Raw genomic sequence first — 6,980 nt, 5'->3', positions numbered from 1 at the left:
ATTCTTCAGTCCAGATAACTAGAGTGGGTATCATTTCCTTCTCCAGGGGATCTTCCCAACCCAGGGATCGAACCCAGGCCTCCCACATTGCAGGTGTATTCTTTACCAGCTGAGCCACAAGGGAAGCCTGAAATGTTCCCATATGCTACTGCTAAGTCACTTCAGTCGTGTCCGACTCTGTGCGACCCCAGAGATGGTGGCCCACCAGGCTCCCCCATCCCTGGGATTCTCCAGGCAAGAACACTGGAGTGGGTTGCCATTTTCTTCCTCTAATTTTCTTGAAGAGATCTCTAGTCTTTCCTATTGTGTTGTTTTTTTCTATTTCTTTGCATTGATCACTTAGAAAGGTTTTCGTATTTCTCCTTGCTATTCTTTGGAACTCTGCATTTAGATGCGTTTAGATGGGTATATTTTTCCTTTTCTTCATTGCTTTTGCTTCTCTTCTATTCTCAGCTATTTGTAAGGACTCCTCAGACAACCATTTTGCCTTTTTGCATTTCTTTTTCTTGGTGCTGATTTTGATCACTGCCTCCTGTATGATGTTACAAACTTCCATCCATAGTTCTTCAGGCACTCTGTCTGTCAAACCTAATCCCTTGAATTTGTCACGTCCACTGTATAATCATAAGGGAGTTGATTTAGATTACTCCTGAATGGTCTAGTGGTTTTCCCTACTACAATTTAAGTCTGGATTTTGCGATAGGAGTTCACGATCTGAGCCACAGTTGGCTCCTGGTCTTATTTTTGCTGACAATATATAGCTTGTCCATCTTAGGCTCAAAGAAAATAATCAATCAAATTTTGGTATTGACTATCTGATGATGTCCATGTGTAGAGTCTTCTCTTGTGTTGTTGGAAGAGGGTATTTGCTATGACCAGTGCGTTCTCTTGGCAAAACTCTGTTATCCTTTGTTCTGCTTCACTTTGTACCCCAAGGCCAAACTTCCCTGTTACTCCAGGTATCTCTTAACTTCCTACTTTTGCATTCCAGTCCCCTATGATGAAAAGGACATTTTTTTTGGGTGTTAGTTCTGGAGGGTCTTATAGGTCTTCATAGAACCATTCAACTTCAGCTTCTTTGACATTAGTGTTTGGGGCATAGATTTGGATTACTGTGATATTGAATGATTTGCCTTGGAAACAGGGGTCATTCTATCATTTATTATAGATACAAAAGGTAAATAAGGGAGGTCTAAAATATGCACAACTGGTATTTTTGAAAATGAGGACATAACAGATTGAACAGACTCAAATATTAGGTGTCAAGGAGGATGAATTTCAAGAATGCAGTGAGATTCAATACTAGAAAAAGTAGTTAATTGCTTTTTACATTATCAATAAAAAATATATTGATAGATGCTAAAAAGGCATTTGAAATTTGAAACACATCCTGATTTAAAAAAAATAAGTTTAGTGAAATAAGATTAGATGAAATTGATATGTAAAAAATAATCTCAAGCTATCAGGCATATTTAGTTGTTGAAAGACTAGATTTCATCTCATTAAAACCATGATAAGAGCAAAGCTTCTGTTCAGTTCAGTTGCTCAGTCATGGCTGACTCTTTGTGACCCCATGGACTGCAGCACACTAGTCTTCCCTGTCCATCACCAACTCTGGAAGCTTGCTCAAACTCATGTCCATTGAGTTGGTGATGTCATCCAGCCATCTCATCCTCTGTCATCCCCTTCAGTCTGTCCCAGCATCAGGGTCTTTCCTAATGAGTCAGCTCTTTGCATCAGGTAGCCAAAGTATTGGAATTTCAGCTTCAGCATCACTCCTTCCAATGAATATTCAGGACTTATCTCCTTTATGATTGACTGGTTGGATCTGCTTGCAGTCCAAGGGACTCTCAAGAGTCTTCTCCTGCACCACGGTTCAAAAGCATCAATTCTTTGGCATTCGGCTTTCTTTATGGTCCAGCTTTCACATCCATACATGACTGCTAGAATGTGGTCCACTGGAGAAGGCAATGGCAAACCACTTCAGTATTCTTGCCTTGAGAACCCCATGAACTGTATGAAAATGAAAAAAAGCTTCTGGTATAAATTACTATTTACCTTTACTCTTTAATATTAGCCAATTCAATTAGATGAGAAAAATGATTATATTAAAAACATAAATGATAAAGAAGTAATGTTGACTCACATTTTAAATGGTTATAATGAATAAGCATATCAATAAAAATATGTAAAGTCTAGAAATAGAAGAAAATATAGTAATTCTGTGAAAATACTTAGCCTTGATAGTAATCAAAGGCATGCAATTTAAGACAATAAAGGCTTTTTCCTATTAAATTACAAAACTAAGTTTAATAGAAATATTCAAAATTGCCACTTGTGAAACAAACATTCTTAGGTACTTTCAGTACAACTACGTGTTTGTACAGCCTTTCAGAAGTCTTGGAAATAGTATTAAAAATGTTACTACAATTTGATGCAAGCATTTCACCTCTAGATGTTTCTCCTGAGGAAATAATTGGATAAGTGTCCAATATAAGCAAGGATGTGCCTTAAACATTTTGTTTTTTAATAACAGGAAATTACAGATACCTGGTTTGGTTATGATCTATTGTTAAGAAACTGGTCAGAAGGTTCTGTTTAATTTTACTATTAAAAAAAGCTTGAGAGGAGTGGGAGGGAAAGCGCTACAGAACACAGGCCTCCAGTTGGATCCCCAAGCCCTGCACGAGCAGATAGCGTGGGTGTGGCCCTTATCCACCTCCCCTGTCCCCCAGGAACACCAGTGGGGTGATGCGCTGAGACCTGGACCTTCTCCTTTCACCTCATTTTTCTCGTTCCCCTCGTGGTGCCTCTTCACCCACAGGTTTCTTCATGGGCTGGACCGTAGTTGTGCTGGTCAGAAGGATCAGCGGCTTGGCTGCCAGTTACTACCTGATCTGGGTCCCCTTTCCCCACCAGGTGGTCTTGGTGGAGGGCAGCAAGTGCCTGGGAGGCTGGATCCGCTCAGTATGAGGGCCAGATGGTGTTATTTTTGAATTTGGACCTCAAGGAATTTGCCCGGGGGGCAGCCCTGGGAGCCTGGACCCTGCTCCTGGTTTCTGAGCTTGGCTTGAACTCAGAAGTGTTGCCTGGCCTGGGAGGCCATCCAGGTGCCCAGAGCAGGCTCCTGTATGTAGGTGGTGCTCTACCTGCCTTGCCCTCTGGCATCAGGGGGCTCCTCCGCCCTTCACCTCCCTTCTCCAAACTTCTGTTCTGGGCTGGACTGAGGGATTTGACCACCCCTCGTGGCAAAGACCCTGATGAGACTGTACACAGTCTTGCCCAGCGTGCCTTGCTTCTGAGGTGACGTCTTTTGCCGTGGAGTATTTGAGCTCACAGCCGTGAGCTCAGCATCAGGTCCTGCTTTCCCAGTCTCTTCCAAGCTGAGCAAACCCATCGTTCCATATAACTGGAGCCGCTGCTGGGGGCAGGGTGGGGCCCACAGCTGGGTTCAGCACTTCTTCGCCAAGCTCAGGCTGAGTGCATCATGATGCGAGTAGTCACTTCGTGGAGGGCTGGAGACAATGCCCCAGGCCGTCAACACCCACCTGACTAGTAGGGGTGTCAGTGTTCTCCAAGGCCAGCCTGTCTGTGGGCTCAGTCTCCAGGCAGAAGGCGCTGGAAGGTGTCTCTAGGGGACAGCAGCCTGGAGGCGGACCACATTATTAGTGCCATTCCAGCTTCAGTGCTCAGGAAGCTGCTCTCTGCTGAGGCTGCACCTCTGGCCTGTGCCCTGAGTACCATCACTGTTGTGTCTGTGGCTGTGGCGAGTCTGCAGTACCAAGGAGCTCATCTGCCTGTCCAGGGATTTGGACATTTGGTGCCATCCTCAGAAGACCCAGTCATCCTGGAAATTGTGTATGACTCCATTGCTTTCCCTGAGCAGGATGGAAGGCCCCTGGCCTCAGAGTGACTGTGATCATGGGAGGTTCCCGGTTACAGACACTAGAAGCCAGGGGCTGTCTTATCTCAGGAACTGTTCCAACAGGAGGCAGAGAAAGCTACTGCGACTCAAGTAGGACTGAATGAGCTACCAAGTCACTGCTTGGTCCATCTACACCAGAACTCGATCCCGCAGTATACATTAGGCCACTGGCAAAAATTGGAGTCAGCTACCCAATTCCTGGCTGCTCAGAAGCTGCCTTTGACTCTGGCCGGAGCCTCCTATGAGGGCCTTGCTGTCAATGATTGTATGGAGAGTAGGCTTCAGGCAGCAGCCTGTGTCTTGGGCACAGAACCTAACAGTTGGTCCTCAGCTCCCACTTCTTCTTGCCCCTGGTGGCAGGGATTCTCTCACCCATGAAAATAAAAGTTGCTGAAGCTTGAAAAAAAGAAAGCTTGGAAGTACTGCTGCTGCTGCTAAGTCGCTTCAGTCGTGTCCGACTCTGTGCGACCCCATAGACGGCAGCCCACCAGGATCCCCCATCCCTGGGATTCTCCAGGCAAGAATACTGGAGTGGGTTGCCATTTCCTTGGAAGTACATAGAACACAAATTGCGTATATCTAGGTGGCAGGATGAGTTTAATTTACATTTTATGATTTCTTCAATCATCTATTTGTATAAAAGTTCGTAAGAACTTTTCAATATATCATGTTACATAGAGAAAACAATATATATACATATATATATTTATTATTTGATTCCAGATGCCAATAAAAATGCTTAGGAAAAAACCCTGAAATTAAAATGTTAATGGTAGCTGCCTCTGGGAAATGAAATTATGAATGATCATTATTCTTCATATGCATCTTCCTGTACTTTTCCAAAGTTTTTTCTTTTCTGTAATTAAAAAAAAAAAAAAAGCAAATTCCAAAAGCAGAGTAAGAAACATGAAGGAAAGTAACCTTTATCCTATTCGTTAAATTAAAATTTGCTCTTTTTTTTGTTAGTTCCTTAATCCATGATTTTAAGTGTGATCCCAGTAGGGGGCTCATTTGAATTGTTTCACTTTCACATCCATATTTTATATTTCCTCCAGGAGACTTATTTTGAGGAAATATACAAATTAAGACTATATTTTAAAAAATGAAAGTAAAAAAACCACTTCATAGTCCCATGCTTCTGATCATTTCAATTTTCAGTTCTCTTGGACCAGACACAGGACTGTCTCTGTTCCTGGTTTTCATTTCATCAATTTGAAGTTGAAGTAATGAAATGGGAATAAAAAGATTATCTATACTGAAATAAAGCTTAATGGAGCTCCATGCTCCTCCTCCTGTATTTTCTCCTTAAATTGTAATGTTATCATTTATCTTAGTTTGATTAAGAAAAGAAACCTTCTTGCCCCACCCTCTTGCTGCCTATTATAACCCTCCATTTCATACAGCTCCTCAGAGCACTCTTCTAGTTGCTGGATGGCTTCTCCTTTTTTCTCCCCTTCTTTTCTTACACTATATCCTTTGGAGTAACCCTGCCCCATTAGGGAGAGATGATGTTCAAGAGGTAGCCAAAGCCATGATGCTCAGTCATGTATAACTCTTTGTGACTCCATATGGACTATAACCCAACAGGTTCCTCTGTCCATGGAATTTTCCAGACAAAAATACTGGAGTAGGTTGCCATTCCCTTCTCCAGGGGATCTTCCCAATCCAGGGACTGCATCTCTTGTGACTCCTGCTTGGCAGGCAGATTCTTTACCACTGCACCACCTGGGAAGCCCTGATAAAAAATGAAATTCATTTAAAATTCAAGTAATAGAAAAATATAGGAGAAGTAAAATATCATTTAAAATCCCAACACAGAAGTGTATTTTTTTCTGTTTGATTTTTTAAAATTTATTTATTTTTAATTGAAGGATAATTGCTTTACAGTATTGTGCTGGTTTCTACCAAACATGAACATGAATCAGCCATATGTTTACCCATGTGCCCGCCCACTTGAAGATCCCTCCTACCTCCCTCCCCATCCCACCCCTGTAGGTTGTTACCTGGGTTGAGTTCCCTGAGTCATACAGCAAATTCCCATTGGCTATCTAGTTTACATACGGTAATGTATGTTTCCATGTTACTCTCTCTATATATCCCACCTTCTCCTTCCTCTCCAACAAGCCATGTCCATAAGTCTGTTCTCTGTGTTTGCAACACAGAATTATATTGAGTGATATCCACTCATTGTTAGTATCTCTGTCTGGATGTACTCAGATTGAGGAGCATGACTAGATCAATAGCAAGAAGCAATTTAAGAAAAAAGGCATCAATCTATACTCAAAAAAAAAAAAAATACTGAATTTACCTTGAACTAAACCAAAAGAAGAAAATTAAATGGAAATAATTTCTAAGCAAAAAATTAGCATTTCATCAGCAAAAGACATTAGAGGTGTTAAAATGTTAGTCACTCAGTTGGTGTCTGACTCTTTGCAACCCCATGAACCATAGCCTGCCAGCCACCTCTGTCCATAGAATTCTCCAAGCAAGAATACTGGAGGGGGTAGCCATTCCTTTCACCAGGGGTTCTTGCCAACCCAGGAATTGAACCTGCATTGCAGGCATATTCTTTACCATCTGAGACACCAGGGAAGCCCTAGGTATTAAAAGACAACACTAAGGTTAAAGAAAAACAGCTTAAGAGAAACTTTATAAGATTAAAGTCACACATATACAAATATGTTCATATATGTATGCATGTATTGTGCTGTGCTTAGTCACTCAGTCATGTCTGACTCTTTGTGACCCCATGGTCTGTAGCCCGCCAGGCTCCTCTGTCCATGGGGGTTCCCGGGCAAGAATACTGGGGTTAGTTGTCATTTACTTACTTGGTGGCTTACATTTACTTGCACATGAAATTCTAAGGAAAATAAAGGTAATAAATCTCCCACTCGTCTTACTCCCTTTCATGGTCTCCAGACTGGATAGCTAGACAAACAGATGTAGGTATTTTTGCCCCCCCCCCCCCCCCCCCACTGTGGTCATCCATCGCTTTTCAGGCAGACCCAAATTTCTCTAGTAGCTTACCGTTAGGGACTGCGGTTTGTAAATGAAA

General features: G+C 42.3%; 1 pseudogene; it reads left to right on the top strand.

Annotated features, from left to right (window-relative positions):
- Nucleotides 1-2,832: 2,832 nt before the first annotated feature.
- Nucleotides 2,833-4,303, top strand: LOC129637093 (protoporphyrinogen oxidase-like; annotated as a pseudogene).
- The last annotated feature ends 2,677 nt before the right edge of the window (nt 4,304-6,980 follow it).

Source organism: Bubalus kerabau, chromosome 22, assembly GCF_029407905.1.
Source record: "Bubalus kerabau isolate K-KA32 ecotype Philippines breed swamp buffalo chromosome 22, PCC_UOA_SB_1v2, whole genome shotgun sequence".
In the NCBI taxonomy this organism is placed as follows: domain Eukaryota; kingdom Metazoa; phylum Chordata; class Mammalia; order Artiodactyla; family Bovidae; genus Bubalus; species Bubalus kerabau.
The sequence above is the reverse complement of the archived record's forward strand: the minus strand, read 5'-3'. Positions and strand labels throughout refer to the sequence as shown.